A 10533-nucleotide genomic window follows, 5' to 3' on the forward strand; every position below is an offset into this window, starting at 1 on the left:
TTTGCTCATCGAATTAACGTTGAACCAACGTCAGACGCGTCATTCTTTCAAAACTAACGGAAAATCAACTTGAAATCAACGCGTTGTTTCAACGTTATGAAAGCAAACCAATTTTCGATTTTCATTTAGCTTTGAAGAATGCCGCGTCTGACGTTGGTTCAACGTTAATTCGATGAGCAAAATCAACGTTGTTCCAATGTCATGAGAGACGTTGTTTCCACGTTGATTCAATGTCAGTTTGCTATCTGGGAATGCTTACCAGTCTCAAGAAAAATCAGAAAAACCCCATGACCATGCTAAGTTACCTCAAATGCAACCAGCACAGCCTTGAAGATTTTATAAACTGGTTCAGTGGCTAATTGTTTGGAGTTCGAAATATATAACTTGCGCTGCATATTTATTCATTTTGCCTCCGATACAGGAGTAGCACGTTCGCTTTAACAAGCAGGTTGTTCATTACCACAGCAACCGATTGCGTGTCATGCTCATGCTGAATGCGATTTTCGTGTTTAAAAAGTAACTAACGTTATGCATAAGAGACGGAAAGAGGCAGAGAACCATACGTTATTTAAGGTTATTTCTATTCGTTACGATATTGATATATGAACTGATGTTGTCATGTAAGCTTCATGCTTTCCCCGTTGCGAACGTCCTCTAAACTGTAGTCTACGGTGCTGCACTGCTAACTTAGCTGACTGCTGCTCATTTTCCCAAAGAATATCATGGTATGTTAACAACAACCCTTTAGAAAATGTACAGTCCTTTGTGGATCCTCTTGATCTGCTTTCTCCGTGCGTCTTTGACTAATCTCAGTCGCACGCACGCTGCACGCGAGACGAGTTAACCATGTTCGACACATTTAACTGGAATTGGGGCGTCCACACTGTTTAATACATCTTAGGCACCGCTCGCGTTGTGTTTTGGGCTTTGGAAAGGGAAAAAACACAACTTCTCCAGACAATCTCTCGGGGTATCATGTGTCCGATTTACTAACGCCGTGGGCGCACCGCTTACTGTTTGACGGAACAGCTCACACAGTAACGGTTGCTATGATGTGTGATTGGACAATGGCCATTTTGTGGGAGGGGCCGGCGAAAGGTCAATTGGCATCTTTATTTCAAACGACCCGACCGACCGCAACCCGAACCGCGGGTGACCGCAGGCACCCGGTCATTTTGGATCAACCCGCACATCACTGGTCAGGACCACTCCGTTTGCTTAAGATTATTGTAGAGATTCTGAATGATATTATTAAATGGATTAAAGGGTTTTTTTGTTGTTTTTTTTTGTAAAAGAGATATGAAGAATTCAGATGCAAAAGCCTCTAAGTGCCATTTGAAATTTTCTTCTAGAATGATCATTTTTATCAAGCTTGCATATTTAAGTTCAGTGATTTCACTTAAATGGCAATGATAATTACCTATTAATTGTTATTTAAGTGAAATTACTGAACTTAAATATACAAGTTTGATAAAAATCATCATTAAAGAAGAAAATTTCAAATGGCATTTAGAGGCTTTTGCATCTGAACTCTTCATATATTTGTGTATATTTTTGTATGTGTAAATTAATGTACTTGTTTTATTTTTAAATAAGTGTGCTGCCTGTGTTGGGCCAGGACCCTTTTGTAAAAGAGATTTTAAATATCAAGGGTTTTATTTATAGAGGGTGGTGTGTGTGTGTGTGTGTGTGTGTGTGTGTGTGTGGTGGCAGGCTTTGCTCAGAAGAGTTCAGACTGTCCTTGCTGAGGTCTGAACACCCCGAAGGCAATTAACCAAAAATGTATAAGCAACAGTTACATAACCCCACATGGAAGCAATTCAAGTACTGCAATGAGTTGGGACAAGATTGACCAACAATAAGCTGGATAAAATCTCCATGGACAAGCAACTAAACGATTTTGCGCCTGCATAAGGAGGGTTTGGGGATGGAGGATGGGTAAGCACGTCTGTGATGATGAACTTGTATGTCTTGCTTACTTGGTAGTGGGAGGAGTTACGGATCAGCTGAGCATCAGTTGGTAACTGGCTGTCACGTCGTCGTCTGCCATTCAGTCGCTCCAACTATATTCAATACTTTCATTCACCAAGGAGATGCATTAAATTGATCCAAACTGACAGCAAATCCTGTAAAAAAAACATTTATGTTGGTATTCATGGTTTACACAACAATTGAGCAGCACAATTGTTTTCAAAATTGATAATAATAAGAAATGCAATAACCGTTTAAGTAATAATTGCAACATACAATTATATAATGGATAATGTGATTATATATATATATATATATATATATCCTATGTGACTGCAATGTATATGTGGGTGTTTAAATGTATTGTATATACAATGTAAAGTGACCTTGAGTTTCTCGAAAGGTGCTATATAAATAAAACTGCTTCTTCTTCTTCTACTCACCAGTTGAGACTACTCTAGACCTTCCATTTCCAGCCCAGTGGACAACACACCGCACAAGCAGCAGCATCTGGTGTTTTGTGTTTGCCTAAGTTGGACATTGACTGGAAGGCCAGTTAGCACAGGTGCAACTGGAGGGGTTTCATTCCATTGTGTGGGCATGAATGCTCTGCCAGCCCGTGACAGCACATGCTACATACAGAAGGCCAGAAGGTTTGCACTTCCGCAAGTGAAGGTTCTGCTGGAAATGCTTCCCACACTAATCACTGAAACCGGTGAAGAAAGAAAAAAGCGGCACTGTCAAAATACAGTAAGTGTGAATTGCAAATAGAAATTTGCATAGAAACAATATTGGAAAGGAAACTTTGGAAATGCAGATTTAGTGCCATATGTGAAGTTTAAACTCTACTCTGACAGTGTTGTTGCCCTGAATGGTTGTAAAACCACAAGCTACTCTGAGTTTAAAGTAGTTAAACTACTGCAAAGTTTTTGAAAAAAAAGGAAGCAAATAGCTACACTCTTAAAGGATTAGTTCACTTTTCAAAAAACTTTTGCTGATAATTTACTCACCCCCATGTCATCCAAGGTGTCCATGTCTTTGGAAACAGTAGAGAGAAAAAAATCTCTGATGACCAAGGCACTCCTTCATTAAAATGTCTTTATTATACAAATGACATGTCCTAAACGGACAAATTTAAAAAGCCCACGTGTAGTGGCATGAAGCCTTCATAGTGAAGCAGGTAGAAAACTGTTCATAATATCTAAGACACACAAGTAGGAGTACACACACAGGTGCTGGCAATTAGTGTTAGAGATCCACAGACAATTGCCAAGACACACCCCCCACATAGTTTCCAGCACTAAAATACAAATCACAATTAATATAACATGCATTTATACTCCTATATTCATTGCCAGGTCAGGTCTCTCACATAGTTCTCAGGACATGTCATTTGTATAATAAAGACATTTTAATGAAGGAGTGCCTCGGTCATCAGAGTTTTTTTTTTTTTTTCTCTACTGTTTCCTTGATGTCCTACCTTGGACCGAAGAGCACCGAGGTTGAACTTTTTTAAAAGGAATTTAGCACGCCACTCATCTTGAATCCAACGTGTCCATGTCTTTCTTTCTTCAGTCGAAAAGAAATTAAGGTTTTTAATGAAAACGTTCCAGGATTTTTCTCCATATAATGGACTTCAATGGGAACCAATCGGTTCAAGTTCGAAAAGAAACTTTCAGTACAAACTGCAAACTTGTTCAAAGGGCTTTTGAACGGTCATTCGTTACGATCGGTCATTTTTTTTTTTAAATAACAAAGTAGGTTTTATAAGATCAAATGCTCGCCTTGCTCTGTTCCGTGGTGCACGTTCGTGACTCTCCTGTTCGAACTCGTTCAACAAAATGAACAAATCTTTTTCCAAATCAATTCGTTCGTTTCTTTTGCAGAATGAACCAAATGACTCGGAAAAAGATTAGTTAATTTCGATGAACTAGTTCGAACAGGAGTGCGTTACAGAACAGAGCAAGGCGAGCGTTTGAGCTTATAAAACGTAATCTTTGTTATTTATTTATAAAAGGAGCGATCGTTTTGCTTGATAAGACCCTTATTTATCGCCTGGAATCGTTTAAAGCCCTTTGAACAAGTTTGCAGTTTGTACTTAAAGTTTCTTTTGGAACTTGAACCATCTGGTTCCCACTGAAGTCCATTATATGGAGAAAAATCCTGGAATGTTTTCATCAAAAACCTTAGTAAATTAGTGAGTAAATTATCAGCAAAAGTTTTTTCAAAACCTTTAAGAGCGATAACATTTTAAATACAAAACTATCAGATGATATAATTTAGAATTTAATAATTTTTCTGGGACACACAAAAAATAAGGTTTTACAGCGAATTAACAAAGTATAGATGCTGAAATAGATCATTTGAATAGAAAATTGATGAACAGTTAAAATAAATTATGATAAAAACTAGAATATACCTTAATATATTCATTTAACTGAATACAGTAATGAACAGTAGTATTTAATTTAGTACTTTGTAAATTATATAACAAAACACACTAGCATTTGTCATTTTCAGCCATATAGCGTTTTGTCGAACTACCACACTACTTAGATTATCTATCTTCACACTACTAAAAAAATGGTTACATTAGTTAAGTCCTCAACACTATTGAGTGAGGAAGTATTATACAGTAATGGCAGTGGTATGGATGTGGCTTTGCACAATCATTCATGCCAATGGTTGTGGAGGATGATGGGTCGTAGTGAGTAGGTGCTGCTGAAGGGCAGATTTTGAAGCAATGCATTGTGTGCGTGGCATACGCAACACACAGAATAGAGTTTAAAGCCTGGAGTGAGAGAACCAATGAAGGTCAAGCTCCTTTTTGAGTCACACAGCGATGACCACATATAGGTCACAAAGCGACCTTACTTATCAGCAAGCAATGAAGATGAGTTTTTATCCTGCTATGACCTTGCTTTTTACGGCTGAACTTCATTGAATGCTCGGAAAGCAGAAATGTTTCAAAAGGTTTCAAATGACAGCTATAAAGACTTAACTCTGTCATTGCCATTGACAGAATTTGTTTTTCTGTCATTTATGCGTTCCTGGCTTCAGACGTCACGACCACTGACTCAACGTCCGATGCATATGGCACACTTAACTGAAAACATTTCAGGATTTTCAAAGTCGTCATCTGATTGGTTGAATTCTACAGGATGTTTTGGAGACGTACGTTACGTTTTTTAACGCTCTGCCTGGAAACGATGCCGTGACGCCAAACCCCCTCATGGAAAAAGAACGCTGTCCTGTTTACAACCTAATGAGTTTTTCAGTCAACATTTAAGGCCCTGTTTACACGAGAACGCTCGCGGGTGAAAACGTACAAATATTTTATCGGATGTGCCTTTCGTTTGCACGGCAACGCCGTTTTTGGAGCTTAAAATCGCAAAAAAGTGAAACCACCCTCCAGAGTGGAAATCTTAAAAACGCTCCACCACCCACGTTCCTGTGTAAAGGGTAAAAACTCAAAAGTCTGCTTGACAGTAAAGGTCGTACGCAGGCGCGCGGACTTGGTGTTGTTGTGTGGCAGTGCTCCACATTGCCACCTAGAGTGCATACTACATTGAATTTCACACTCTTTTGCGTTACCATATGCACGCGGATTTCCCACCCAAAACGCCCGTCTAAACGCAGAATAAAAAGTGATGACAACGCCAATTTTGCGTTTTCTCTTCAGAATCGTTTCCGTGTAAACATAGCCTCAGTTTTGATTTTTAAAAAAAAAGAAGGCATGAAGCTAGTTTAACAGCCTTTGCTGTTAAACTTGAAGTTGGCGCAAGCGTTTTTATTTTTTCTTTGAAATATGAGCAAAGAAAACAGTCACGATATAGAACAAATAAATGGAAAGAAAAAAAAGACACAAGACAGGGGTACATAACTTATCAGAAAAGATTACATATCAAACGAAAAGATTAAAAGACTTACACATTTCAATTGTTTTTAAAGCCTTCTTGGTACACGAGTTAGAAATAATCACAAAGTAATGTACTTGCAAGCGTTTCTAGCGACACACACAGTGACGTAACGACGTAGTTCCCTGGTCGCTCTAGTCAGTGGAAAAACAAACAGGTTCTGAACGGGTTCGCAAGTTGAACCAACTCCGAACCAAATTTCAACCAGCACCAGTTCCGAACCAGTTCTTTTTGGGTGGAAAAGGGGTAAGGGTGTGTGCGTGTTAACTACTCACTGCTCCTAATGTGTGCACCAACTTGGATGGGTTAAATGCAGAGGACAAATTCCACTGCATGCTAGTGTGGGTTGCCATAGTTGACCTTCACGTCACTTTCACTTGTCGAGGATGGATGGTCTGTGGACTTTGATGACCTCTGTCAGATTGGTCCATTGGTCTCTCTTCATCCACTGGAATAATAGTAACTTGAGACATCCTTGACACCCAACAATGCTGCACCCTACACGGAAGTTTCTTAATAACAATAAGAAAGCAGGACAGAGATGATGTACAGCCGCAGCTAACAGGACGAGCGGGAGAGGCAGTGGAGTGGTTTCCAGGAGCCATCATGTGCTTTGGCAGTGGGTAGTGTGACGAGTGTTGCTGCGGGCCACAGGACGACTGGATGCGTTACGCTCCGCTACATCTCCTCCTCTGCCACTGCTGCTGTGTGTTCATCGGTTTTGGATGAGCAGGAGAGGAGATCTGAGTTTATTAACACAATTCTGCCAAAAGCAGCTAAGGTGCAAATGTGGACAAAAGCAGCTCAGTGGAAAAGAAAAGTCAATGTGACGAATTCACAAAGACGGGTATAAGTCGTCAGAGAGAATCTTTATGAACATGTGCACGGAGGTGGAAAGAAGGGGCTCAGAAATAAACATACATGTGAAGCAACAGCAGTGATAAAATAATTGAGTTCGGCTCACCGGCGCACGCACACACACAAGGAAATCAGATATAAACTTAGAACACAGCTTGTGTGCCGTATCCCACATGAATAAAAACAAATAAACAAAACTACATTCACAGGAAGTGAATCATCTCCTCAGCCTCCAGGTGAAGCTTTTTCAGGAATATTTCACCCAAAAATTATCATTTATTCACTCAGTCCCACAAAGACTGTTTTCCATGCTTTTAGATCACAGAAGCACCTTAAAATTATTAGAAGAAGAAAAAATAGTCACACTGTACCTTTAAAATTAAATTAATTATTCTCTGACAATTTCTGTTCAGTGTAATTGCATGAAAACAAGCATGAAATTCATCTTCAAAACGTTTACTTTTGTGGTCCCCGTGTGGAAATAAAATCATACGCCATTTTCATCTGTGGGGGAGCCATCACTTTAAGGTATATGACTCATGACTAAGACATCAGGCCAAACTATTTTTTAATTCTCTCTCTTTCAATCTTACCCTCAGACTAACATGCTCCTTCTGACCTTGACGTAAGAGGGAGTGAAGCGGTAGATGCTTGTAGCAAGGGAAAGATTTATCACAGACTGAACTAGAATGAACAATGGAGTACAGCTCACCAAACCCATGCATCTTTTGCAGATATGTTAAAATTGCATTAGATGCTGTTTAAATCCCTCAAGGCCCAGTGAACGAGAGAAAAAGCGAGCGAATAGAAACATACCAACAGAGAGGACATCACTTAACTTTGCACCGTGCACACCGTGTCAATAGTCATTTTCGCTGCACTATATGTAATGCTTGAAGCTAAAGTAAATAATTAAATCTTTTTGCAAACTCTTGCATCAGCAGAACAAAGATTTGGTTTGTGCCATAGCAGTTATTCTGCCATCTTAGGAAAAGCTGCAAAAGGACTTTTACAGTCTAATTCAGCAGCTTTGACTAGGAAAGGAAAGCGTCTGACTTGTTTAATAGCTAATCACGAGTTCATTACGGCTCTCTCATTTAATGCGACTAAAGAAATTGACTATAAACCAGTTAGGATTATCTCTCATTGAGCAGCCTGACCGATCCTGCGGCTTGCCATTATTTCATAGACAGGGGCTCTATTACAACACTCATCCTTTTTTTCTCCTCTTATTGCCCTTCAAAACACATCCGCTAGAGGACACGGTGTCAGTGACACGTGCACACCCAGCGTCGGGATTGCAGTATTGCACCGGTGCAATCAGAAACCCCCTGCTATCAAAGTTAATGAGTCGTTTTGCTTGCGCTATTACTTCCGCTTGCACACCCTAATTTATGGGCGCTTGCCTGGCCTGTTGCAGTCTTGTCTGCATGGCAAGCCTGGTTCAGCTAGCCCTGCCAATGTTTATCTGCAGCGGCCAACTGAGTGTGTATGAGCGGAAGTTTGTGTGGGTGGCTGAAGGAGATGCATTGTGGGGTGAGCAGCAAGTTTAAACTCGATTAGACCTCAAATCTGTTGCAGGTTATTAGTGCCGTGTAACTAGGCCAAAGGAGGTTTGAGTCATGCTGATCGAGTGCTAAACTGCATTTGTATACCGTGTTGGTAACCAAAAGATTGCAAGCTATCAGCAATTACGAATATCCGGTCTTGAGCAAAACTCATAAAGGGATAGGTCATATTATCATCGTTTACTCAACCTTGTGTTGTTCCAAAACTGTTTGAGTTTCTTGCGTCCATGGAATACAAAGGAAAGGAGTTGATGGCTGTAAAACTCTAAAAATAAATTAAAAATATATTATTTAGCACTATAATTTTTATTTTAGAAAATGATTATTTTATTTCAAACACTATTGAAATATACTGTTCACAATTTACTGTTCAAAAGTTTGGGGTCAGTAAGGTTGTTTTGTTTAATGAATACTTCTAGCAAGGATGCATCAAAAGTGTCAGTGTACGACAATACAATGTTACAAGAGATTTCTATTTCAATTGAATTCTGTTCTTTTGAACTTCCTGAATCCTGAAAAAAAATATCATGGTTTCCACAAAAATATTAAGCAGCACAACTATTCAATATTGATAAGAAATGTTTCTTGAGTAGCAAATCATTATATTAAAATGAATTTTTGAAGGATCATATGACACTGAAGACAAGTAATAATGCTGAAAATTCAGCTTTGCATCACAGCTTACATCTATAAACATTAAAATAAAAGCAGTTATTTTAAATGAAAATAATATTTCACAATATTACTAGTTTTACTTATTTTTTTTATCAAATAACAACCTTGGTGAGCATAATAGACACTTTTAAAGACACAGACCCCGAACTTTTGAACGCCAGAGTACACTCAAAAGTAGAGGTCGACCGATATGGTTTTTTTCACGCCGATGCCGATATTTTGAAATACGATTTATTTTGGCAGATATTTGCTTGGTTTTTAACCTCTATTTGAAAGATAAAATGTAAAACAAATGATAATTACTAAAATAATGTCCTGAAACATGTATTTTTGGTTTGTTTTGTTTGTTGACGGACAAAGACAAATGGACATAACCTAATTATCACAAAAAAGGAGAAAAAAAACTTTAAATGATTTAATTTTTTATATATAAGATTTATTATATTTTATTTAATTTAACTTCTAACAATAACGTATTTCACTAGTTAATTGCTGTTGAACGACAAAAACAACCACCATATGGGAAAATGATATTTTACAAAAACTTTAAATGCACCACAACGGCAGACAACGGCATCCCGCTGTTGGACCTTTTATTCTACAGTGAAATACAGTCACACTTTACACTGTTTGGCCAGCATTTTAACCATGTTTAATCCAGCTACTAACTAACGGTCAGCGTTGTGCCTGAACACATTCAATGAACGCTCACTCGGCTGGAAAATGACTCTAGCGGCAGCGTGCGTCAAACACGTGTTCCACGACAACACTAGGCTGCCCACAGATGTGCTTGCCTAATAATCGGCTTGATATACCTGGATATTGTCCGATATCGATTATGTTAAAAAAATGCCACAAAAAAAAAATGCGAACGATTAATCGGTCTACCTCTACTCAAAAGTAAATACTGTTGTATGCTTAAAGGGACACTGTGTAGGAATTTCTCCATCTAGAGGTGAAAGTGTATTTTGCATTCAAATGAATTGTGCTCTCCAGCTCCTCGCTTTTTCAAATGTGCGTCGCATCTATGGTACCAAAAAGCTACGGATGTCTTCTAACAGCACTTCGAGTGTCTCTTCGGGTGAACACGTTTGTTATTTCAAACAAACAACAACTTGACACAATGAACAAACGAATGTTACAGTATGAATTACTGACTGTGAAAAACATATATATATTATATATATATATATTATATTTTCTGAAGTACGTGCATTGTTAGATATCATCATCAGCTTTTAACTATAAATATTCATCTGTCTATAAAATAAAGTACTCAACCAAACAATGAAAAAACTTTAACATTGACCTACCTGTCGAGAAGAAAGCTCTTTTGAAATCTTTCTCACCTGGAAAAAAAAAAAAAAAAAATCGACATTAACTCATGTTTTTTGTAATTTCCTTTTCCGATGTATTTTGGACCTTTCTGGTGACGAGGATTTGCAATGCAGCCTTTTAAACTTGCCGGTGCCATGAAGCGCCTCTCACTGCTCTGCTGATTTCAGTCACGCTGGCTCTGAACTAAAACGCATTGTGGAAACGCG

The 10533-nt window shown here is 38.6% G+C and overlaps 1 protein-coding gene across 1 annotated transcript in view; it reads right to left on the reverse strand.

Annotated features, from left to right (window-relative positions):
• The window catches only part of LOC120485639 (glutamate receptor ionotropic, kainate 5), a 119139-nt gene extending 116017 nt beyond the window's left edge, over positions 1 to 3122 (reverse strand). The window contains exons 1-3 of the mRNA XM_089122521.1: positions 2982 to 3122; positions 2415 to 2677; positions 1980 to 2126 (exon numbers count right to left, since the gene is read on the reverse strand). The gene's annotated coding sequence lies outside the window, so the exon portion shown is untranslated. The remainder of the gene's footprint in view (positions 1 to 1979; positions 2127 to 2414; positions 2678 to 2981) is intronic.
• Between the last annotated feature and the right edge of the window lie 7411 nt (positions 3123 to 10533).

This window comes from Pimephales promelas, chromosome 18 (assembly GCF_988280905.1).
Source record: "Pimephales promelas chromosome 18, fPimPro1.hap1.1, whole genome shotgun sequence".
Taxonomy (NCBI): Eukaryota; Metazoa; Chordata; class Actinopteri; order Cypriniformes; family Leuciscidae; genus Pimephales; species Pimephales promelas.